Here is a 25,707-nt window from a genome sequence, read left to right as displayed (position 1 = left end):
CTCTGTCTCCCCTGCTTCCCCGCCCCCCCCCCTCAGCTGAATACTTCCCAGGGGTCTCTCCCAGAATGTTCTGATTCTGTCCTTTTATCGGGGCTTACCCCAGAGCCTGCTCCAGCTGAGTGGCTGCTTGCCTACCCTACCCAGGAATGAATCCCAGGATCGATTTTCCCCCTAGTCTTTCTCCCCACATTGTCTCTAATTCTAGTGACTGCAGAGTTCTTCCTTCTCTCCCTGCAGTCCTCTTCTGCCTTCAACTTCCTGTGTTTAAAACAATCACCCAGCTCCTCTCCCAGCTGGCATTCATCATTAATTAAGTCCGGCCCAGCCTGGTAGAATAATTGCCCTCTCAGGCCCACATTAACCCTTTCAGAGACTGTGCAGGATACTCACCTCATCACAACCCTAACTGGTCATCACAAGTGGATGCACACTGACCTGGGAATTTATGGTAGAATTGTCAACGGTGCCCAAGTCGTTTAGGAGCCTATAATCCATTTTCAAAAAAGCACAAATTTAGGACCCTGAATCTCATGTAAAACAGTAGGACTCAAGTTCCTAGGGACAGATGTACAAAGGTAGTTAGGTGCCTAACGATGCACAAAGGTGCCTAGTGGGATTTACAAAAGCACCCATGTGAGTTAGGCCCTTAACACCCGAATTACAAAGCAGGGCAGGTGCCTAAATCACTTGTGAAATGGACTTGAGAGATCTTGAGAATGTTCCCCTTAGTCTGTCATGTGATTAAGGGACATTTCCAAACATGGGAATAGTATTAAAAAAAGGAACTCCTTCTCTTCCCCTCCTACCACCAAGTGTGCCATGTTTTGATGAGCAATGTTCTTGGTGACTTCTCTTTGGAGTGCTTGCCTTCTCAGAAGAGGCAGGGAAATACAAGGGAACAAATGGGCATATGGCACTGCTCTCTGCAGGAGACAGCAAGAATGTGTTGCCCTAGAATCTGAGAAGCACTAGTAGAAAGGGAGAGTCATCTTGATGCAGGGAGATGACTTGAGAGCTTTTTTAAGGCTTATCTATAATTCTGCCATTGAGCTTTGTGATAAATTGTTCCCTTGCGCAGCTAAGGTTCCCATGCTTCAATAGAAAATCTGCAGGCAAATCTGCTCTGGCAAAAAGCCCTCCCACTACCAACTAGGACATGTGTTTCTGTGTTGAAGAATTTAGATTCTGAGACACATCCACAGCACATAGGAAGTTCAAAGATAATGAAAACTTTAGTTTGCCTGCAGCAGTGTTAATCAGAAGGAAAAATAGCTTATATGATTAGGCCATGATGAGATATGGATTTTTTTTTTTTAGATTTTCAATATAATTTCATCACTATGCATATAAATACACAGCCAAAAAAATGAAGGCATCCTATTGGCTATGGTCCAGGTAACTGTGTGTGAAGTTAACAGTTTAGGCTGATTCTACAAAGCAAATATATAACAACTCTGCAAAGATTTATCTACATGTTCAGAGATTATATAAGGTAATTACAGTATAGTATAAGTGGGTAATACCCTGGTTTTCTAATGCTAGATACTATTGGCCAAAATTGATGGGCAATTTAGAGCCATTTTACTTACTTAGAGTGTCTTATTCTTGTAAAACATCCTTAGAATTACTATAATGTAATCTAACTTGCTATAACCTCCTACATACTGAGAAACCAGTATCTATTTTAGGTACTTCTATGCCCCCTGTTACTATAGCATCTGAGAACCTTGCAACATCCAACATATTTATCCCCATAACACCCTTGTGAGGCAGGAAAGCACTATTCTTTCCCTTTTACAGAAGGAGAATTGAGGCATAAAAAAGGTAAGTGACTTGCCCACAGTCAGCTGTGACAAAGGAGAGACTTGGACACTAGTCTCCCAAATCCAGGCTAGAACGCTAACCACAGGACCACCCATCTTTTCACAGCAGCAGGAACAAACAAAAGCTGGTCCAGGAAGTGGTCTGTGTGTTGGTGGGGGGAGGAGGCTGAATGTGCCTAAACCATCTTCTGGCTCCTCATTGTGTAAATCACAGTGCCATATGCTCCTTTAGACATTAGCGGAGTGGGTGGATCTAGCTCTAAGGGATTCTAAATTAGGGTGAATTAGTCTGAGTGGAAGAGGATCGAAATTGCACACCACTTCTGAGTTTGGCCCAAGAGCCTAGAGAAAGTAAAAGCTGGTCTAATGTCTGCATGGAGAGGACTGGTAAGTAAAATCACCTTACAGTTTCACAAGACTTAGAATCACTTCCAAATCTGACCCTCTATATCCTGTGCATCCAAGTTCTGAATGGCAATGCGGTTGTGGGTATATAAAAAGATGATTGCATCAGGGCTGATAAACAGGATTCCAAAATCGACACTTATGATGGGTATGTGAAGAATCAAATGCTTAGTTCTAGATCTAAATTTGGACATAGGTCTAGACTGCTTTACACTACTTATTTGCTCTAAAAAAATAATTTTCATGTGTTATATCTGGGGCCCTTTAAGGGGTGAATAAAAGGAAAAAAATATTCACCATCTCTGAGATTAGATATTATAGTCATGGACCCCCTATGGAAAATTCTAAAACAGGAAGATAAGTACTAGACAACACAGAGATAAGCACTCATGTTCAAGAGAATTGCAAAGCTACAAACATAATTATATTCCACATAGCTGCCTCTATGTTAAATATAATAAAGCTACTGGATAGATTAGGTGTCAGAGGTCTTTATTATCATTTGAGTTTTGCTCTTATTTTCAACAGTGGCTAATAAGTTTCCAGTGAGGAGTTTAATAGAAGTACTCATTCTACATAATGCAGTGCTATTGGATTCAATTGCTTGGGAAAAAAATTGCTAATGTTTTCTGCTATGCAAAGTATGGGGTAGAACACAATCACAGAATACACTGAGTATCAAATTTCAGTGATTGGGGTTCTTTCAGGCACAAAGTGTTCTTTCACAAACAGGAAGTGTGAAGTGTCATAATTTGCTTTAAAACTATACAGACAGCTATTACTGCATCTCCTCAATGTGAAAGAATCACATTAAGAATGTATTAGAAAGCTAGCCCTTTTATTCACATCCTAACCATTACCATGCTGCTGCGTAATTGCATTTGATGGACTGGGATTGAAAGACAAAAGCTAATACCTTGGGAAAAAAACCCTTCCATTGAGACTTTGTAAACATCCCAAGCAATTTACAATGTAAGTGACAAGTGGATACAACAGACAGAAGGAGAAAAGAAATGTAGGAAAGAGTCAACTCATTGATACCATGGTACACAAGACAAATGGGGTGTTGCAACATGTAGTGTGGCATGGTACGTGATAATATATGCAGTGGGCTCAAGGTGCCAGACAGTCAACTTGCACTTGTATCTTGTGGGGTCATTTACCCAAGTGCAGAATGATCTGGTCATGTCTTAATCTCACTTTTTACACATTCCACATCCTTAGGTTACTCCATACAGTTAATTTCACAAGTTTTGGTGCATAACATGTTGGGCTCTGCTGACTCATGCACCGACAAAAAGAATACACATTAGAAGTGCAGAAGAGCTAGTATGGTCCCCTTGTTCATATCCACTGGAAATTTAGGAGTGCAGTTCTTTACACTGGAAAAAAAGTGTCCATGCAACAAAAGGCCTGATGTAAATGTAAAGTATTAATGTATAAATGTAGGATCATTATTAGCATTGACTTTATCATAATTACTCTTAGTATTCTGCACTGAAGTATTGAAGATTGATATTGTCTTCAACTTCTTTGTCCCCTCTAAGCTAAAAACAAAACAAACAAACAACCCCCTTCTGCCAGGGCCGGTGCAACCATTTAGGCAACCTAGGCGGTCGCCTAGGGCACTAGGATTTGGGGGGAGCCATTTTTTTCAGCAGTGACTGTGGCGGACGGGTCTTCAGCCACCCCGGTCGCCACCGGCATTTAGGTGGAGGAAGCTGGTGCAGGGGAGTGCGGGGAGGGCCGCCTGCAGCAAGTAAGGGGGGGTGGCACGCAGGGGAACTCCCCGCCCCACCTCACCCCTGCCTCGCCTCCTCCCCGAGCACGCCGTGGCTGCTTCACTGCTGGGAGGCGGGAGAAGTGCAGCAGTCATGGCGTGCTCGGGGAGGAGGTGGGGCAGGGGTGAGCTTCTTCACTTCTCCCGTCTCCCAGGCTTGCGGCGCCAATCAGCTTAGGCGCCGCAAGCCTGGGAGGCAGAAGTGAAGCAGCGATGGTGTGCTCAGGGTGGAGGTGGAGCAGGGGTAGGGGAGTGCCTCAGGGTGGGGGTGAGTAGCTGCCACAAGGGGGGCACCTCAGGGCAGAGGGGGGGAGCTGCCGCACGGGGGGTGCCTCAGGGTGGGGGTGCGCAAGGTGGAAGTTTTGCCTAGGGCGCAAAACATCCTTGCACCGGCCCTGCCTTCTGCTACCTTAGCTCTCAGCTGCAAACTCCACACCCCCTCATCCCCCTGCTCACACATATATCCTTTCTTAGTAGGCTGTTTGCTTCCTGTTCACTACCACACTCAGCTCTTTGCTCAGCACTGGTCACAATGCATTTCCACTCCAGTCTCCACTCCCAAGATGAGCAATGTCCTGACCTCCCGCAAATGTCAAACCTTTCCCCTTCTCTTTCCTTCCCTTTACCATTCCACACGCCACTACAGGGAACTTGACTTCCTGTTGTGACCCATGTTTTCGAGAAGAGATTCCAGTGCACTTGGGTCTTCCTGATTCTGAAACACTTCCCAGAATCAGTGCACCCCAGCTTCCTGCCTCTCCAGACTATAGCTTAGTCCCCCTCCCAAAAGTTAGATAAAAATCTGTTAGAGGAATAATAGATTTATTATAAGAGTGGTATTTCAGTGCCGTAAGATTACAATGATCTTTTTAATTAAAACCTATTAAAAACCTCCCAGTCGCCTTAGAGAAATAAGTAACGTTAGCTCCATTCTTGCAGTATTCTCTAGTCATTCCGTATAATAAACATAGGAAAGGGTAGGGAATACACCAAGGTAACCTTTTCCAAAATTGGAAGATGTCTAAGGGTGACCACCGTACCTTTTCAGCTGATCTGCTCTGTTGTATAGTGCAGCAGTGATCTGTTATTCATATTCAAATTGCATTCAGAACACAAACAGGTTATGTCTTATTCCATAATGTCGTACATCAGTCAGCTTGAAAAATGGGTCTTTTTAAAAAACAGTCATGTTCAGACCAGATTGAGGCAATGAGCTCAGTCTGAACACCACGATCCATTTCAGCAACTCCATTGAATACGAGTTAGCTTGTCTTATCTTCTTCTTTTTAGACTATTGGGAATGTAAGGGAACCTGATTGCAGTGAGGAGTCAATATGGGAAGAAAGTATGATTGTGTCCACTGTGAACGGCCACTTTGACCAGAATTGGAGATTTTGTTCAATAACTTTCTGTTATGTGCACAGTCAATTGAAACTGTATCTGCTTTGCAACTATGGGGGATGGTCATTTACTAAATGCAGATCTGACATTGATTTACTGCGGTCTTAGATGATCAAGGACACAGCCTGACTCAATAGTTTTAGTTCACTTAACTCCTGACCAACTTCATAACAGTTAGAATATTTCAGGGTCTACAGTTGTTGATCTAGCAATTTCACAATCACGGAATACATTTTAACCCATCTCTGTGCCTCCCTCCTCACTGCTTAAGGAGAAGCGAAACATCCTCATCAGAATCCTTCAGGATTCACCCAGCAGGAGGATAACCAACAGTGAGTGATAGTCAGCGACTGTTCTTCAATTCAGTAGGTCACCTCTGCAATCCCTCAGTTACAGATTGGTTATTAAATTTAATTGGTTCATAATGGTCCCTTTTGGCTTTATAATCTATGGAATTATGAATGATATAATCTATTCTCATGTATGACAGACTTCTTCCTGATTCTCATTTCAATCTAGCTTCTTTTCACCAGAGTATCTGAGTGTCTCCCAAGACTTGATGAATATATCCTCATAACACCTCCCAATGACATTACCACCTCCATTTTAGCAATGGGGAATTGAAGCATAGAGAGGTTAAGTGTCACATGTTAATCAAATGGGAAATCTGTGTTAGAACTGAAAACTGAAGCCAGATTTCTTGAGTCCCACACCAATGCTTTAACCACAAAAATGCCTTTTCTCTTGCTGTAAAAGTGCTGCTAAACTCTCACATAATACACTATAAAGACTTGATTCACTGCTCTTTTATATGGGTGTTTTCCATGTTGGGTCAGTGAAATGAAACCAACATAAAAGATGTGTAGCAAAGTGGAAAACCAGTCTCCATATCTATCTTAAAATATAATAATACTTATAAATAAAATTATAACTCCCTTCCTTCAATAAGGTGTTCAGGATATTGAATAACTAAACATTTCACCACACTATAAAAAAATCATACTATCTCAGTCCCTGGTCCTGTAATTTACTCCATGTAGGTGAGCTCCTTTCAAGGTTCCCCACAGAGTTAATTGCAGGATCAGAGACTTATTATCCCTTCTCCTCTACTGCCAATGTATGGGCAACCTAGATGCTGGCATGTCTCCACTTTGAGTGCTTGACTTTGCAACCTCCATGTTCTTCTAATTTAGCTTTTACTATGTAATACACCTAGATATCATGCTGATATTAGTTTTTTTTTCCAATGTGTCATCTTTGGTCTGGGTTTTTTAGAAGAATTGATCATTTTCTTGCATATATTCAACATGTCATCTATTCAAAATAATAAAAATATTTAAAATTTATGAAGACAGACTAAAATCTCAGACCATAAACCAGGCAATTACTAGAAAGTAAAATTTCCAACAAAACAGGGATTTCCCATCTTCATCTTCCACCTAATTAATTACTTGGTGATCATTAGATATTGTATCAAGATTTGAGAATTGCATTTTTCTTGAGATTATTCCTACATAAAAAAGTCATATTTATCTTTTAATTGATCTATAGTGCATTTACATATAAATCTGGAAATTTGGTTTGACAAGATTGCCTTAAATGAGCAACAAACTTTTGCAACATAGATGGTTGTATAGAGAAGACATTTTTCTCTAAGTTAAGGAGAAGGAAAGAGGCGTAACAATAAATTTTAAGTACAGTTAAAGAAAAACAGGCTGAAGCGAACATTGTTGGCTGTAATACATTACTTCTAAGAGCACTCACTGTCTGTATAGAGTCAATAGGTACGTTACACATAAATAAAAGCTCCACAGCACAGTGTCATCTGGCTGATACAGGCTCGTGGGACTAAAAATTGCAGTGTTGACATTGGGGATTGGGCTCTAAATCCCAGAATGGGGAAGAGTCTCAGAGCCTGGGCTCCAGCCTATATCTGAACTGCATTATTAGTGGGTCCAGTCAACAAGAGTGTTCCAAAAAAAAGGAAAGGACCTCATGATTTGTCTTCTTATTTTTCTTTGCTAAGTGCTACCAAAGGCTAGACTCAGATACTCCCAGATGCTGGGTAGGGCCCCTGGAGAGTTATTCTTGGTTCCCAACTCTACATCTAAGCAGATTTTTCTGAGGGATGCAGTAATCTGAATATGGGAAATATGTTGAATGGCACATTTATTATTTATCCAAGCATTTCAAGAACTCCCATTAAACCAATCAAATGTGGTTTTAAAATGAGGGCTCTGTGCTTCTAAAGATTAGTCCTGACCCCAGTGCCCACTTCATTCAGTGTGAACTACCAAAAAGATTCTAATTCCAATCGCATGATGAAAAGCTTTTGGTGTTTGCATTTTATCTAACAGAGGTCCTTTGTTTCATTATTTTCATCTCAATCAGTGTATACCCACCCCAATACACTGTAATTTCACATTTATATATTTAAAATATTTAAATATCTGAATGGTTTCAAAACAATTTGTTTGAAAACCATGGGATCCTTCTTCAGTTTATCTTTGATTTTTGTCACACTGCGTCCTTTTTTAAATTACTAGCGTGGTGCTTCTTAACATTGACCCATTGTCTCTGATTCTAGCCTTCTGGAAGTTTGCTTCCCATTACATAAAATATCTAGGAAAGTGTCCAATAATTGCCATAGAGGGTCTTATTTTAAAACCCAGCCCTCAAACAGATTCAAGAGCGGCAGTGATGATATAGAGAAACAATGGGCGAACTTTAAACTTGTTTACCACTGGAAGCTGCCACAACTTCACTTGAACCAAGGACAGAAGAGTGGAAATTTATTGAAGAACGAACAAAGGACACTGCAATGGGAGTATGTAGAACATTCAAAGAAGTTGTCAGGAATGAGGGCCTGTAGCTATGCCTGACCAGTCTTCAATGAGTGCAGCAAGGCCACAGCAGAACCACCTGACTGGCTAAGACAGTCAGGTGTGTTCTTAAGCTAATCAGCTGCAGGGGACCAGCAGTTTCTCAATGCACATGGCCATGGATTCTCTGTCTCCCTATGCTCACTTCACTCCAAGCCCTGCTCCAGCCTGGACCCTGTCCTGCATCCAACCTTATTCCAGTCCTAGTCCCAGCCTTCATCCTGCCTTGTAATCAGCCCTTCTCCTGCCAAACCCAGTTTCAGGTAATCCAGTTCTGACCCTTGGCTCTATTCCTGACTCCAACTCTGTCTTGATCCTTGGCTCTGGCATTTGGATTCTGACTATGGTTCTGTTCCTCGGCCCTGGTTTGGACTCTGCTTTGACCTTGGGCTTTGGCATTTGGACTCTGACCATTAGGCAAGACTACCATTAAGCCTGACTGTCTACAACCCAGTGTCCTGAAAAAAGTGAAGAAGATATGTTGGAAAGATAAGCGAGAATGGTTTGATAAAAAACCAAGGGAAGCCAAAGAAGCATCAGTGAGACATGATTCTAAGAAACTGTTTTACATATGTAAGGAATTGTCATCATGGTTCCAGAGTCATAGTGGTATTAGTAAGGTGATAGATGGAAGTTAGTTAACAGTGAAAACAGAACAAGAGGAATGGTGGTAAGAACATTTTAATGAAGTGCTCAGCCAGCCAGACCCACCAAATCAAAACAGTAGATGCAAAGAAGGTGAAAAATTAAACATTTCACTGCTAGAAATTTCAGAAGGAGAAATAGAGAAAGTAATTAAGCATCTAAGTAACAAAGTGCCTGGTCAACATAAAATCGCTGCTTAAATGCTTAAAGCTGGTAAGGATTTGGTACTATATGAAAACAAAATTTGTAATCTAGTATAGGGAAAAGGCAACCAATTGGTGTGTGATAACGGTGAGAACATTACTTTCAGTACATGGAAAAGTTTTCTGCAGCATACTATTGAATAGAAGCAAACTGTTCATACATGAAAAACTGTGTAATGAGCAAGGATGCTTTAGACTGAAAATGTGGTATGTAGATTGATTGAGAAAAGTCTTGCCCACCAGAGATTAGTTTTGAATTTCATAGATTTCACTAAAGTTTTCTACTAAATTCATAGAGAGTCACTATGCAAGATCTTGCAGCAATATCCGCTTCCTAGAAAGACAGTGTTACTGATCAAGGTTCTTTCTGAAGGTTCGTTGCACATCCTTACGTACAGGGATTTGAGGAGGAAGCAGAGGGAGGTAGGGTTGGCAGATTAGCCACTACACAAATCAACCCTACATTGAAATGCAGGAGTAATGAGAGTTAGTGTCACATCAGAGGTGTAGCCATGCCTATGGAGTTCCTACATTGTTGTTACAAGATGTGGGGAAGGACACCTCTCCTAGGTCTTGCATAATCCAAACTATGCTAAGCCCAGTTACCTGGACTTGATCTGAAGAGATGGGTTTCAGGGATTTAGCTCCTACTGACTTTTAATACATTATATACCATGGTTGGCTGTTTTATGCTATGGAAATTCATGTGAAATTCTCCTAAAACTGCTGAATATTTTAAAGACTTTATAGTTCCTCCAAAATGTTGATTACTCCAGCATTGCTGGTCTATTTGTATTACATGTTAAGATGATAATGAAATATTAAAAATAAACAAAACCATCACTGAGTCATTACCAGCAACAAAAGGAGAAGAGGATGATTATTTTTTAATACCTGCCACGCTACCGATTTAAGGCTGTCACAACCTAGTTTTGCCAGTCTGTTGAAATATTTATAGACGTGTCTAGTGTTAACATAATAGTTGATGGTGCTGCCACACATTTCAGGAAAAAAAATAGTAAATGTATTTTATCATGGTGTAGGTACAGATGTGGAGGAAGCAAATTATCTGCCAAATTGAGCTTGCTGCTCTCAAACTATGCATACCTCATTACGTGCTCACTTTCCTTTTCAGCCCCCTTTTCAGGCAGGTTTCATATCTGAGAAGTGTGGTTAGTGTGATGCAAAGTGACACACCAAATGTAGCTGGTGGCAGGTTTGAGATTCTGAAGACGTGGGAGAATCCACTTGACATGTATACTTATTTATTTTTAGCCTAAACAAAATGTGAAACATTCTGGAGCCAGGACTAGCTTAAATAAAGTGAAGGCAATAAATGTGAGGGCTGACGGGTGGGAAGGAAAGAAAAGTAATAGTGAGGGAGAATGAGGTCAGCAAGAAATTAATTTACACAGTCCTCCAGCTTGGAAAGACCCCAAAAGGAACAAGAGGAACCTGCTATAAGTCATTCAGGATAAAAAGGATAAAATGTGCCAAGGGAAGACAAGTTTACGTGGAAAAGGTAATGAAGCACTAGCTGATTCTGAGTCCACTTATTCAGCGAATGTACTCAGAACAATTCAGATAGCAATCAGAAGATATGGATCTATATTATCCAACCATTTTAATACAGTCATTCCTCATGCTAAGTAAATAAGCTCCAGTATGACCAGAGAAGCAAACGTAGTTCCCACAGACCTTCACTGGGAGCTCTATGCATATAACCAACATCAGAGTTTGACCCTGGTCATGATTAGTTTTCTAATAGCCATTCAATGCACTAGGCTTGTATCACTGCCACATTGCTCCAGTTTTACATCAATGTCCCTATTGAATCTGCTAGAGTTTCATCTGAAAAAAAGTGGAGTAATGCAGTAGGATACATCTATCCTGGCATTTCTTGCTTTTCTTGTGTAATCTAACTACCAGTCCAATTCTGCTCCCTTACTCATGTGAGCAAACCCATACACTTCCCTAGTATTTCTCATTATGAGTAAGGTGGACAGGTTTTGGCATTCTGCAAGAGCCTGATCCGGAAAGGTTGTAAATCCTGAAATTTCTATGGTTAGCATGTTACAAGAGCAGGCCCTGAATATCTAATATTTATTTAGAGACAGCTACATAAATTCATTAAGGAATTTGCTCTTTGGAATTTAAAGAGATTAAACCAATTGAGTTCTATGGAAATTTAAGGCCAGCACATAGGACATCTTCACCATGGGCTGCTGCTCCCCCAGGTGCTCACTGATGGGCAGGCAGGCATTCCAGGAATGGGCGGAGCCTGGATTCCACCTCTAAAGCAACAGCCAGAACAACTCACAGATGACTCTAATGTGCTGCTAGTGTACAACAGAGTACTTCCCCCTAGAGAAACGTGAAGCCTCTTTTTCAGGGCAGATTGCAAACTGATCATGTAGCCCATAATAGGAAGTTAGAAAAAATTACTCTAAAAACCTATAGATTTTATCCCTGCTACAGAATTCAATAGATTGGTCTAAAATGTTATAGAAGGCTGATCCATCACTATTAGATTTCATATGACTTTTTAGGAATGATGCTATTCAAGTGCATGTACAATATATGAGATATCATTAATTACAAACTTTTAATTTCAACAGGGAATTCTAATTGAGAGATTGTATTTAATATAATGTGACTTAAGATTTTGAGTTCTGAAGACTTATCTATATTAATGTCCAAATACATTTTCCTCCCTTGCAAAGTCAGTTTAAAATATGTTTTCATATTTTTGCAAACAATTCACATCTTTGCTTTGAAATTTTCTTATAAACATCAGGCTGTTTTTTACAGGTAGAGAAAGCTATACAAAATAATTTTCCAGAACAAAGGAACCTGCCAAAAAAAAAAATAATCAAATTTCATTATGAAGCTAGTTAAAATTTCATGACAATTTGTCCATGCTTGGGAAATTCTCTGAATCAAATCTCCAAATATTAAGCGGCCCATGAGGATCACTGTCCAATAGATATGATGATACTGTTAAGGCAGGCATCATCTGGTGACACTAATAGTCTTTTAAGTTCTTTTTGTGTGAGGAAATTTTCGGTCTTGGGAAGACATACTGTACTGTTGTTAGTCTGGGATTTGCAACTTTCTCTACAGGGGCAGATCTGAGAGATAGGACAGTGTAGTGTAAGCAGCAGGAGCATTTGCTCAGAGCCTTAGTGTAATAGGGTGGCATCACCTCTTGCAAGTACCCCCCTTGGCAGAGTGTGTGCCTGTACTTTCTCTCTGCCTTGTGGTGAGTCTTCAGCAACTCAGCCCTCTAGCCAAGTCACACACAGTCTGTATGTGAAATAAACCATTACCATTCTGGGGAACAAGTCCAACAGTGACCTCTGTCATTACCCTCTGTCACGTCTCTTTATCTGCAGCCCTATCCTTGGGCTCACTCTTCTTCATTCAGTCCAGCAGGGCCTATCACATTATCCTGGTTAAACTATCTCTCAGCCCCTTCTGCACTCTCTCAAATTGTCCTTATTCTGGTATAAAGCAGGGCCACGGGGCTTCTTCCCTGGAAGCAATGACTTCACCCTCTCTGGACCTTAGCTCTACTGCTTGGCCACAAACAGAGTTCAGTTCCCCCTTCTAGGATGCATCAAAAGTCCAGGCCACTTCCCCAGTAGTTAATGGAGGGGAGGGGACATCCAAGCCCACCCACTACTCCAGATCCCAGCCCAGGGACCTATAGATAGCAGCCATCCACTGCATACCTTTACATAAACTGCATTACTGCTAGAATTCCCTGGGCAACTTCCCCAAGGACCTAGCACCTTTTATAACTCTTACCTCAGGGCCTTGAACTGGTTGAGTCCAAGCAACCAGCCTGGAGCTCCTTCTTGCTCCCCCCAGTCTCTGCCAACACTGCTCTGTTCAAGATCTGAACTCACTTTGGCCCTGCAGCTCTTTTTATATTAGCCTCCTGGGCCCTGATTGGCTGTTCCCTGCAGCCCCTTCTGTTTGGCTGCATCCCACACAGACACTCTAGGCAGCTTGGAGGACCCTCTCCACTGCCCTTTTCTGGGACAGGGTGTAGCAGGCCCACGAGGCCTCCAGTAGGGGGCCTCAGGGCCTACTCCATCCCTTCATACTTGGTCTCTGAGTAAAGTCAATTCTTGAAGCAAAGTTGCTCCCTGGGAAAATGGCATTGGTGTTGGGCTGAGATTCCTTAGATCAGGGATTGTCCTATATACAGTTTGACCACCTCTGTGACAAGTTATTCTTAGAAGATACATAGGCCATGTGTCAGTAATTTCTCCCACATATAGGCTACCTCTCATCAGAAGAATGACAACAACATAAAATAGAAAGTAGAAAAAAAGGCAGCTTGAAGTTCAAGCACATATTAGTGCTGACCAGAGGCATTTTTATGCACAACAGTTCTGGTTTCTTGGAGTTTAGGAAATTCATAAAAGTATTTGGTTTCTTTAATGGCCTGTTTGTTTAAAAATTATTAAGTGTTTACACTTCAATTCAGTATGACTCAATTGGTCTGACAAGCTATATAAATGTGGCCAAGATGTGAAAGAGAAAAACCAGCCCCCACCAACTATCTGTCAGAGATAGGTACAATTCATCTAGGACAGGACTTCACACTGTATAGGATTTTGTTTTGTATCCATTTGGCATTGGTTCTAATTAGCAATACTTCAAACCAGTTACCACATCACAAAAGCCATTCTGAAAAACAGCTCTTTTTGGCATCCATGAAGCCCAAGGACTAACCATAGAGCCAGATCAAGCCCCTCACATTAAGAATTTTCTTAGTTTCACAGATTTTTAAGGCCAGAAGGGACCAAGGGAGCAAGATTATTTAACCTGACCTTCGTTATACCACAGGCCACTAAATGTCAGCTGATTTCCCCTGTATTTAGCCCAATAACTTATGTTTGACTAAGGCATAACTTCCAGAAAGGCATCCAGTCTTTATCTGAAGCCACTGAAAGATGGAGAGTCCACTACTTTTTTTGGTAGTTTGTGCCAATGGTTAATCACCCTCAGTATAAAAATGTGTACCTTATTTCTAATCTGAATTTGTCTGAGTTTAACTTCCAGCCACTTGTTCTGGTTGTGCCTTTCTCTGCTAGATTAAAGAGCCCTTTAGTACCCAGTATTTTCCTCCCATGAAGGTGCTTATACACAAGCGCTCTTGCCTGTCCACCTTAGACATGCTATCAATGCGGGAGGGAGGACCTTATATTTCCATTGTTCATTCCTTCATTGTTCTGTGATTAAACAGCAGATATCACAGTTTTCAGTGACACAAATCTAGCACCTTTCAAGAGCACTAAAACGTCCCCTCCCCACAAATCCAATCTTGTCTGTGCAGGCAAAGAACATTTATTTCCAGGTGATCTTTTGCACCCCCAATATCAGGTGCCTATTCCCTCCACTTCAGATTTTGACAACAGTTAAGGATGCATAGACAAATGCCATAGCTGAATGTAGCGTGAGCATGGCTTAGATGAATAGTTCACACTGCAATTTTCTCGTTTAATGGCAAGGAAATACATCCATATAGTGGATGGAGACAAGTTCATAAAGCCTTAAAAATCTTCTTTTCTCTGTGGTTCACAACAAGCAGTAAAAGTATGAATGCTGATCTGCTGATTATAGATAAGCTGTTCTTCCCTGATTGGATGAGCTTTACAGGAAGAGATTTGCATAGAATTACTCATCTTCCTTCGGCTTTTTGGAAGACAATACAGGTTATTGTCTGCTGTCAAAATGTTTCTGAATCAATATTCTTTGGCCCAGAATATTTATTTTCTCCTTCTACCTTCACACCTTTGCAAAACAAGTACTGTTGGTTTATACTCATTTGTTGTAGCTATTATAATTTTGATTACGCAAATGTAGTGTATCATCTCCTACATCACCTCTGAAAGGTTAAAAAAATAAGGAGATGCTTTAATACAGCTAGGTTAGTGACTGCTTTACCAAGATGTGTGTTTCTATGTTAAAAGATAAAAAGAACTTGTTTCAGCTTTTCCTTCACAGATAATAGCATTCCTCTGTTTTCATTTTAATGTGATACTACAGTTATCTTTGTTGTTCCATAAAAGATATTGTGGAGAAAAACAAGAGTGACAATATTAAAAAAGAAAGAAAAATCTCACTAGCAATTGCTCCATTTTATTACTTCAAAAGAGACCCAATATAATTTGTTTAATATGCTTATCTGATAATGAAAGGAAGGAGCAAATTTGTTATTTTCTAATAAAATCTAGAAAGCCACAATATCTCCTTTGAAACCCAAATAAAAGGCACATCTTTATATTTGGCTACATCTGTTTTAATTTGCAGTGTTGTTCTGGTTGTGTTGGTCCCAGGCTTTTAGAGGGACAAGGTAGGTGAGGTAATATGTTTTACTTGACCAATCTCTGTTAGTTAAAAGAAAAGTTTTGAGCTTAACTGAGCTCTTCTTCAGGTCTGGGAAAAGTACTCAGGGTGTCAGAGCTAATACAAGTTGGAACAGATTGCTAAGCATAAGGAGTTAACACATGTTGCAAGAGACCATTCAAGGTGAATTGGGTAAACACCTCTGCAGTCGTAGGACAAAGGAGGGTAGTGGGTCACAGATTGTTGTAATGAGCCATAAATCCAGTGTCTTGATTAGGTCCATGATATTTAGTGTCTAGCAAAATTATGAATCAAAGCTGTCAGGCTTGTCTTTTGAAGGTGTAGTGCAGGTTTCCTTTGAGGAGAAAGACTAAGAGGTCAGATATGGAGTGATCATTTTGTGAAAAGTGGTTGCCCGTGGGCGATATGTTTTTTGTCTTTTGTCATTTTTCTGTGTGAGTTCATTTGTGAGTACAGTGATTGTCTCGCTTAACCCACATAGTTGTTATTGGGGCATTTAGATTATGTCTACACTGCAAATAAGCACTTGTGACTGGCCTGCGTCAGCTGACTCAAATTATGGCGCTGTTCAATAGCTGTGTAAATGTTTGGGCTCAGGCTGGAGCCCTGGCTCTGGGATTGTCCCTGCTCGTGGGGTCCCAGATCTGAAGCTCCATCTATATTTCAATTAAATAGCCCCTTATATTGAATTAAATAGCCTGAGCCCTGGGAGCCTGAGTCAGCTGACATGGGCCAGTCAGAAGTGTTTTATTTCAGTGTAGTGCACTGGATGAGGTGCATCCATTGTGATAGGCATATGTAGGACCCATGGGTCTTGAAAGGCGTGTTGTGGGGGGTACTGACCATAGTGGGAGTGGGGAAAAGTCTGCAGATTTTGCTTGTGTTGTTATGGCCACTGTAAGTTGATGTGTTTCAAAGGAAACCTGCAAAGGAAACAACACCTTCCAAAGATGAGCCGGGGAGTTTAAATTTCTAACTTTGCTAGACACTAAAAGCCATGGACTCAATAAAGCCAGCAGATTTATGGCATGGTACAACAATCTGAAGCCCACTAACCACTAACCCTCCTTTGTCCTACAGAGATGTTAACTACCCATTTCACCTTGTATGATCTTTTGCAACAAGTGTTAACTCCTTATGCTTAGCAATCTGTTTTACCTTGTATTTAGCTATGACACTTGGAGTACCTTTCCCAGACCTGAAGAACTCTGAGTAAGTTCAAAACTTGTCTATTTCAACAACAGAAATAGGTCCAATAAAAGATATTACCTTACTCACCTTATCTTTTTTGTCAGTTCAGAGAAGGGAAAGGGGTGAGCAAGGAAATTAAAGCTACCCACCTAAAAAAAATTGATAACAAAGAGCCTTTTGCCTCCAGAATCTTAACTGGGGCATTACATCTCTAGAAAAATGAGAGGTTAATATTATGTTAAGAGCTGTTAATTTAATGAAATGAAGTATCCAGGAGATGGCAGCCCAACCTTCACCTGAAATTGCACATACATATTCTAATAGGTGTATTCCAAAGCAGCAAGGTATCATTAAACAGATTCTGGAAGCTACAGAAAGGGCTGAGGTGCACTTTCATGTGTAACCTTAAGTAATGTGCCTTTGTGCACTGGAGAGTTACAGAGACTTTCCCAAGTATTGGCCTAAAGCTATTACTGACTGCTGAACTGATTTGTAGGAATGAGTCATTTAAAAGTTTAACTGGATCGATTCATTTTATGCCTTTCTAGAAGCCCACACATCTGAGAAGGTAAAAATTTCACAACAAATTCATTCTGTGTGTCAGTTCCCATATACGTTTCTGTCAATCAGTCTTATCTATGTTTCTACCAGAACCCATGAAAATGTGGTCATCTTTGCCCCTACATTGCAGAGGGTCCTTCTTTATCATCTTGTAAGCAGAACACATTTGTCATGACCATACAAGAATGTGTTTATTTCTTTTGTATTTGTATTCTCCTTTTCACACCTATAGAGTAATAGATGCTAATACTTCAGCAGCAATGACTCTCTTCACTTTGTAATATACTGTGCATTATGATGCAGTGTTCCGCTCACCAAACACTTGGCTTTGTTTAACTGATTAAAAATATTCATGCAATCATTACTCCTTAATTTACCTTCCTGTAACTATATTATATTATCTATATTATAATCAAAGAATTATTTTTAAGATCAGATTTTTTAAAAGAAAACTCTATTGTACTGCAGGTTACAAACTTGATAGATGCCTTTATCAAGCCATGTAGCCACTAATGCTGTTTGCTCAGTCTGAATGATTTTAAGGCTCAGTCATGCTGTGGGTGTTAGAAGGGAGCACCATACTAGACCATTCATGCTCAGCAGAACAGCCATCCATTGCTTTGTGCTTCTCTGAAAAGACAGGAAGAAGGACCTGTATAGTAATGGAATTGGATGACCACAAATGTAGGTAACACTGTTAAAAAAAGCTCTCGTGGTATTTGCACTTCCCAGTTTCAGCTGAGTGTGAAAACAAGACAATAATGCATGGTCTATTGGGAGATATTAACTGAGCCAGCTGATACAAGGCATGGAAAGTAAAGAAAACCCCAAACAAGATTAACCCAGCCTTAACAGCTGGTTTCACATTTCTTGGTGGCTTTCAGATAAAATATGTTCAATATACAAGTAGATGGATGGTTTGTGTATAATTAACAAATCTACAGACATAACCTGGGATCTGAAAGGCAAGCTGGGTTTTCTTTTTCCTGGTTCATGCATCATAACTGGTAATAAAGAGTTCATATTGGGAATTCAGCTAGCAATTCTATTGGTGAGGGAACCAGAAAAGGATCTAGTTCACCAAGACTATTTTTTGACAGTAATGTAAGCAGATAAGATTAAAAATACATCGAAGATGCAAATCAGTTTAATAAGAAATATCACAAGCACTATTTTTATATCACAATTAAATGTCACAAGCGCTTGTGTACATTCAAATATCTGATTTACTTTGGTTCAAGTTTTGGCTTGTGATTCAAAATAATTAATTTATTCAGATCTAATAGCCCGTCTTATTTTTACAGTGCTTTTGTCAATATCTTTGTTCACAGCATCCACGAAACTTAGAATAAGATTAAGTTCTAAATGTATCATAACCTTCCACCCCATATTTCCAAGCATAGGTTGCTCTCACCTGAGCAATGGCTCACATTCCTTTGATTGCACTGGTAGCTGTGACATCTACACTACATGTTTCAAAGGCAGATGCTGTAGGTAATTCAATTGATACTCAGTAGGTACACAACAGCATTAATGTCAAGAAATCTTAAAATAAAGATGACCTTTACTTATGGTCTCAGGGAAGAGAAAAATAGCAGGTCAGGTATGATATGACTGGCGTAGAAGGCAATCACAAATTTAGTTCAGGGAAATCCATATAATTGTCAATAGTGTACCTCAAATGTAAAGGCAGGATAGTAACCAGCACGTTAGTAATGCTGGGCAAATGACCCATTTTCAAATTAGGACTTCCTGGATCTTGAAAGACCGATCGAAAATGGAATGGATCCAACACTACAGACCTGTGCTCCCAGTTTGAAAATAGATGTGTTTTAATATGGAAAATGTAAATGTATACCTCTAGGAACAGAGAATATAGGCCATACTTACAAGATTGAGGACACTACCCTCCAAAGCAGTGACTCTGAAAAATAGTTGGGGGTCAGAATGGATAATCAATTGAACATGAACTTCCAGTGTCATGCCATGGCCAAAAGGGCTAATGCGATCCTTGGATACATAAACAGGGGAATATCAAGCAGGGTTAGAGAGGTTATTTCATCTCTGTAATTGACACTGGTTTGACTACTACTGGAATACTGTGTCCAATTCTGATGCTCACAATTCAAGAAGGACGTGAGAAAATTGGAGATAGTTCAGAGAAGAGCCATGGGAATTATTAAAGGATTAGAAAACATGACTTATAGTGATAGACTCAAGGAGCTCAATCTATTTAGTTTAAGGAAGAGAAGGAGTGACTTGATTAAAGTCTAAAAGTACCTACATGGGGAACAAATATTTCATAATGGGCTCTTTAATCTAGCAGAGAAAGGTATAAGATGATCCAGTGGCTTGAAGTTGAAGCTAGACAAGTTCAGATTGGAAATAAGGCATACGTTTTTAACAGTGAGCATAATCGATCATTGGAACGAATTACCAAAGGTTGTGGTGGAATTTTAAAATCAAAATTGGATGCTTTTCTGGAAATGCGCTAAGAATTATTTTGGGAAAGGTCTATGTCGTATGTTATACAGGAAGTCAGACTAGATGATCACAATGGTCCCCTTTGGCCTTGAAATCTATGTTCTGGTGATATTATCAATTTAATTTACTAGGAACAAGATGCCCTTGCAAAATGTCCAGGGTGTCTCAGAAGATGATGAAACATCTAGATGAAGGTTAACTGTAGCAGAGAAAAGTAGCTTAATTTACTCAATTTTTGTAATGTCTCTTCATCTCTAGTCCTTGGCTGGAATCATGTTGGTTACTGTGGATGAGAACACCAGTGATGCTAATAGAGAGAGTAATATCAGATGGAATCCTAAGGGTTCTGAAAATGATATGAATGATTCTCTTAGGAAAAAAGAGGTAAAGATAAATATCTTAGTATCTACATAATGTGCTCTTATGATGTTTCTACAGAGAAAATTCATTAGACTCTCTAATTAATTACATTATAATAGACTTATGGAAGAAGCTTTTAGTTCTGACAGCCAACAAAACTTTAAATCCCTAAAGGACATTCTTTTAAATAATGGCCTGAAACATGAATGAATTAAAATTCAGAAGGGAGCAGAAAAAAAAGAAGAAGCTTATCAGGGGAGGTTCTAATATGCACTGTGAGTATGTGGAATAGCAAGAAGTTGTCTACATCAAAAGCCTGAGTAAACATTTGGGGCTAAATTAATCTATGGATAAATTGTGCAATACCTTTGAAGTAAGTGGGTTCACATGGGTTTTATTTAGGGCAAAAAATAGCCCAAGATTTACAAGCAAATTAGAAAAAGTAGCTTTAATTCGTGGGATTAGAGAAAACTATATTCATCCAGGAGTAGATTTTCACGGCTGCTTCTGAACAATGTGTGTGCAGTTGCATACATTTCCCTGTGTGCACAATCACTGTAATTATATGCACAAATGGCCAGTGAGGTGGGAAATTGCTCATGAGAACGGATTTACCATGACTGCTATGAAAATATTGTAAATGCATACAAAAATGAGGGATGGGAATGCAAGTACATTTTTGTACATGCAGTTGTGCTGATAGGGATTTATTCTCTTCTCAGTTATGCCAATATAAATCAGAGTAAGTTCACTGAAATGAATTAAGCTGCATCCATGATGAGTTAGACTGTAAAGAAATAAGAAGGGATGGAATGGATAAGACAGTGTCTGTCTGGGCAAAAATCACATTGGGGAAGAAAGCTACTAGAGCCTCCCCTGGGATAGTGCTTGGGATATGCTATAGACCACTGGGATCTGATTTGGATATGGATAGAGATTGCCTTAATGTTTTTTTAATGAAGTAAATACTAATGGGAATTGTGTGATCATGGGAGATTTTAACTTTATAGAATTATAGAATATCAGGGTTGGAAGGGACCTCAGGAGGTCATCTAGTCCAACCTGCTGCTCAAAGCAGGACCCATCCCGAGATGGCTTTTTGCCCCAGATCCCTAAATGGCCCCCTCAAGGGAAGGACTCATAACCCTGGGTTTAGCAGACCAATGCTCAAACCACTGAGCTATCCCAGACTGGAGGACAAGTGCTAGTAATAATAATAGGGCTCAGATTTTCCTGGATGCACTCACTGATGGATTCCTTCACCAAGTAGTTGCTGAACCAACAAGAAGGGATGCCATTTTAGACTTGGTTTTGATGAGTAGTGAGGACTTTCAAAGAAAAATGGGTTGGACAACAACCTTGGGAGTGATTATGATTCATTCAGTTCAAACAAAAAAAATGGAAGGAACAACAAAAACTAACTAGATCTGTTTTTTTTTTTTTTAAAAAACTTTAAGAAAGAAATAAAAAAAAAAGAAAAAGGAAGAAGAGGATTGAAGAAGAACTTATGGATCTAAAAAGGGAGGAGAGAAGGAATTACTTCAAGTCAAAGTTGCAGAAACTATCAGAAGCCTGCATCCCAAGAAAGGGGGAAAAATTCATAGTGTTGTAGTAGAGACTGCTGGATGAGCAAGCATCTCAGAGAGATTAAAAAAAAAAAAAAGAGAGAAAAAGAAGAGACTATAATGGGAGGGATCAGCAAGGAAAGCTACCTTATTGAGTTCAAAACGTAGAGATAAAGTGAGAAAGGCCAAAAGTCATGAAGAGTTGGACCTTGGAAAGGGAATTAAAACCAATAGTAAAAGGTTCTATAGCTATATAAATAAGAAGAAAACAAAGAAAGAAGAAGTGGGACCACTAAACACTGAGGATGGAGTGGAGGTTAAGGATAATCTAGGCATGGCCCAATATCTTAACAAATATTTTGCCTCAGTCTTTAATGAGGCTAATGAGAAGCTTAGGGATAATGGTAGGTTAACAAATGGGAATGAGGATATGGAGGTAGATATTACCATATCCGAGGTAGAAGCCAAACTCGAACAGCTTAATGGGATTAAATCAGGGGACCCAGATAACCTTAATACAAGAATATTAAAGGAACTGGCACATGAAATTGCAAGCCCATTAGCAAGAATTTTTAATGAATCTGTAAACTCAGGAGTTGTACCATATGACTGGAGAATTGCTAACATAATTCCTATTTTTAAGAAAGGAAAAAAAAGTGATCCGGGTAACTACAAACCTGTTAGTTTAAAATCTGTAGTATGCAAGGTCTTGGAAAACAAATTTGAAGGAGAAAGTTTTTAAGGGCATTGAGGTCAATGGTAATTGGGACAAAATACAACATGGTTTTATAAAAGGTAGATCGTGCCACACCAACCTGATCTCCTTCTTTGAGAAGGTAACCGATCTTTTAGACAAAGGAAATGCAGTGGATCTAATTTACCTCGATTTCAGGAAGGCATTTGATACGGTTCCAGATGGGGAATTATTAGCTAAATTGGAAAATATGAGGATCAATACGAAAATTGAAAGGTGGATAAGGAACTGGTTAAAGAGGAGACTACAATGGGTCATATTTAAAGGTGAACTGTCAGGCTGGACGGAGGTTACTAGTGGAGTTCCTCAGGGATCAGTTTTGGGACCAATCTTATTTAATCTGACCTTGGCACAAAAAGTGGGAATGTGCTAATAAAGTTTGTGGATGACACAAAGCTGGGAGGTATTGCCAATACAGAGAAGGACCTGGATATCATACAGGAAGATCTGGATGACCTTGTAAACTGGAGTAATAGTATTTAATAGTGAATAGAGAATGAAATTTAATAGTGAAAAGTGCAAGGTCATGCATTTAGGGATTAATAACAAGAATTTTTGTTATAAACTGGGGACACATCAGTTGAAAGTAACAGAGGAGGAGAAGGACCTTGGAGTTTTGGTTGATCACAGGATGACTACGAGCCATCAATGTGATCTGGCCGTGAAAAAAAGCTAATGTGGTCTTGGGATGCATCAGGCGAGGTATTTCCAGTAGAGAAAAGGAGGTGTTAGTACCGTTATACAAGGCACTGGGGCGACCTCATCCGGAATACTGTGTGCAGTTCTGGTCTTCCATGTTTAAGAAGGATGAATTCAAACTGGAACAGGTACAGAGAAAGGCTGCTAGGATGATCCGAGGAATGGAAAATCTGTTTTATGAAAGGAGACTGAAAAAGCTTGGCTTGTTTAGCCTAACCGAAAGAAGGCTGAGGGGAGATATGATTGCTCTCTATAAATATATCAGAGGAATAAATACCAGAGAGGGAGAGGAATTATTTAAGCTCAGTACCAATGTGGACACAAGAACAAATGGATATAAACTGGACGCTAGGAAGTTTAGACTTGAAATTAGATGAAGGTTTCTAACCATCAGAGGAGTGAAGTTCTGGAACAGCCTTCCAAGGGGAGCAGTGGGGAAAAAAGACATATCTGGCTTCAAGACTAAGCTTGATAAGTTTATGGAGGGGATGGTATGATGGGATAGCGTAATTTTGGCAACTAATTGATCTTTGACTATTAGCGGTAAATATGCCCAATGGCCTTTGATGGGATGTTAGGTGGGGTGGGATCTGAGTTACTACAGAGAATTCTTTCCTGGGTGTCTGGCTGGTGAGTCTTGCCCACATGCTCTAGGTTTAACTGATCGCCGTATTTGGAGTCGGGAAGGAATTTTCCTCCAGGGCAGATTGGCAGAGGCCCTGGTGGGTTTTCGCCTTCTTCTGCAGCGTGGGTCACGGGTCAATCTCTGGAGGATTCTCTGCACCTTGAAGTCTTTAAACCATGATTTGAGGACTTCAATAGCTCAGACATAGGTTAGGAGTTTGATACAGGAATGGGTGGGTGAGATTTTGTGGCCTGTGTTGTGCAGGAGGTCAGACTAGATGGCCATAATGGTCCCTTCTGACCTTAAAGTCTATGATTCTATGATTCTAGTAAAATTTTATAGCCTGTATTATGCAGGAGGTCGGACTAGATGATCACAGTGGTACCTTCTGGCCTTACAAGCTATTAATTGATGTTTCTAAAGTATCTTGAGATCTTTCTGTGAAGGGTTTAGTACCAGCCTCAGATGAAAGGCGCAATATAATTGAAAAATATTCTTTATTCTTCTGTGTTGAATAATTTAATCTTTGCAGTCATTCAATTCATGTAAGTTGTCCCTTGGCCCGCGCCACTTCCAGCAGCTCCCATTGGCCTGGAGCAGTGAACCGCGACCACTGGGAGCCGCGATCGGCTGAACCTGCGGACACGGCAGGTACACAAACCATCCCGTCCCATCAGGGGCTTTTCCTGCAGAAGTGGCGGAACAAGTTTGGGAACCTCTGTTTTAAACCTTTCAAAAACCACATGCTTCCATCTCATTAGAGACTTCTTTGATGTTAACAGCTAAAACCTCTGAAGAGTCTATCCTCTCTGAGTATACTCCAGCTTCTCACAGTTCCTAGTGCTGACCAGACGACACATGAGCAACCCTGGCAGAGCAACTGAGCATCCTCCAGCCCAAGGCTATGGGTACTCAGAAAGACTTTCCTTTTAATGGTTTCTCTGGGCTTGGGTTTGGCTGGACATTGAAACTGAGAGAAGGGAGTCTGTCTCTCCTGTGCTCTCAGTGACCCCCGTGCACATTCTGAAAGTGCAGAGAGGAGGAAGCTGTCAAATATTAATGCATAGTAGGGAAAAAGGCAGACCAGGGGAGGGGAAAAATAGATTGGGACAAGGAGTCTAATAAGACTGGGACTAAAGGGGAGAGAAACTGTGACTGATGGTTGGAGTGGGGAGAATGGGATTGGGACAAGGAGACAGGGGTGGAAAACAAACAGGACTAAGATAATGACAGGTTGAAGGGGATGAGGCAGTAGGGGTCAAACTCAGGGGAAACTAGCAGAGAGTTTAAGCCCACTAGCACATCCCCTCTATCCTCTCCAGAACCTGGAATGGAATGCAAGATTTCTGAGTCTCACCATTCCTCTGCTGTCAGCAAATATCTGTGATAAAGTGTGTCCAGGAAACCTTAATTCTGACATTTCCTAACTTGGTGTTCACTTTGAAACCTTCATAATCTTGTATAAACATGGTTTTGTTGTGTATAAGGTAGATAGACAGATAGATTAGATACACAGACAGGCATCTTGACTTGTATTATTGAACGGCATGATATAGTGTGAGAGATCTCTTCCTATAAGGGATCTTGGACATTAGGTTAGTTAGGATCCTGGGTGACATCCTGAACCATTGACTTCAATGGGCAGGAGTTTCACTCCATATATTGACTAGAATTAGCATGCCTACTTTTTTGGAAGCAGGAACGGAGTAGACTGGCTACTCAATACTCTGTCTCTTTCTGGCTGGTAGTGAAATGAACATGGCACTGACCTCAGTCTCAGAGCTGGCTGTTCTTTTGCAAACCTAGGCAAAACAAAAATAATTTCATTTATGGTCTTCAGAAGTGGTGCAGGAGATTTAAGCTTGAGGGCACAATAGAGATTCTCTACTTTTTCTGGACTTGTCCTCACAAACCAAATATAAGTGCAGAGAAAAGATTAATAAAA

The 25,707-nt window shown here is 40.3% G+C and overlaps 1 long non-coding RNA gene across 1 annotated transcript in view; it reads left to right on the top strand.

Annotated features, from left to right (window-relative positions):
* Window positions 1–1,422: 1,422 nt before the first annotated feature.
* The window catches only part of LOC120368563, a 54,633-nt gene continuing 30,348 nt past the window's right edge, over window positions 1,423–25,707 (top strand). Inside the window, exon 1 of the long non-coding RNA XR_005582646.1 lies at window positions 1,423–1,492. This is a non-coding gene — a long non-coding RNA (uncharacterized LOC120368563). The remainder of the gene's footprint in view (window positions 1,493–25,707) is intronic.

The sequence above is a fragment of the Mauremys reevesii genome, linkage group 7 (assembly GCF_016161935.1).
Source record: "Mauremys reevesii isolate NIE-2019 linkage group 7, ASM1616193v1, whole genome shotgun sequence".
Taxonomy (NCBI): domain Eukaryota; kingdom Metazoa; phylum Chordata; order Testudines; family Geoemydidae; genus Mauremys; species Mauremys reevesii.
Note: the sequence above shows the minus strand (reverse complement) of the source record. Positions and strands in the feature narration are given on the sequence as shown.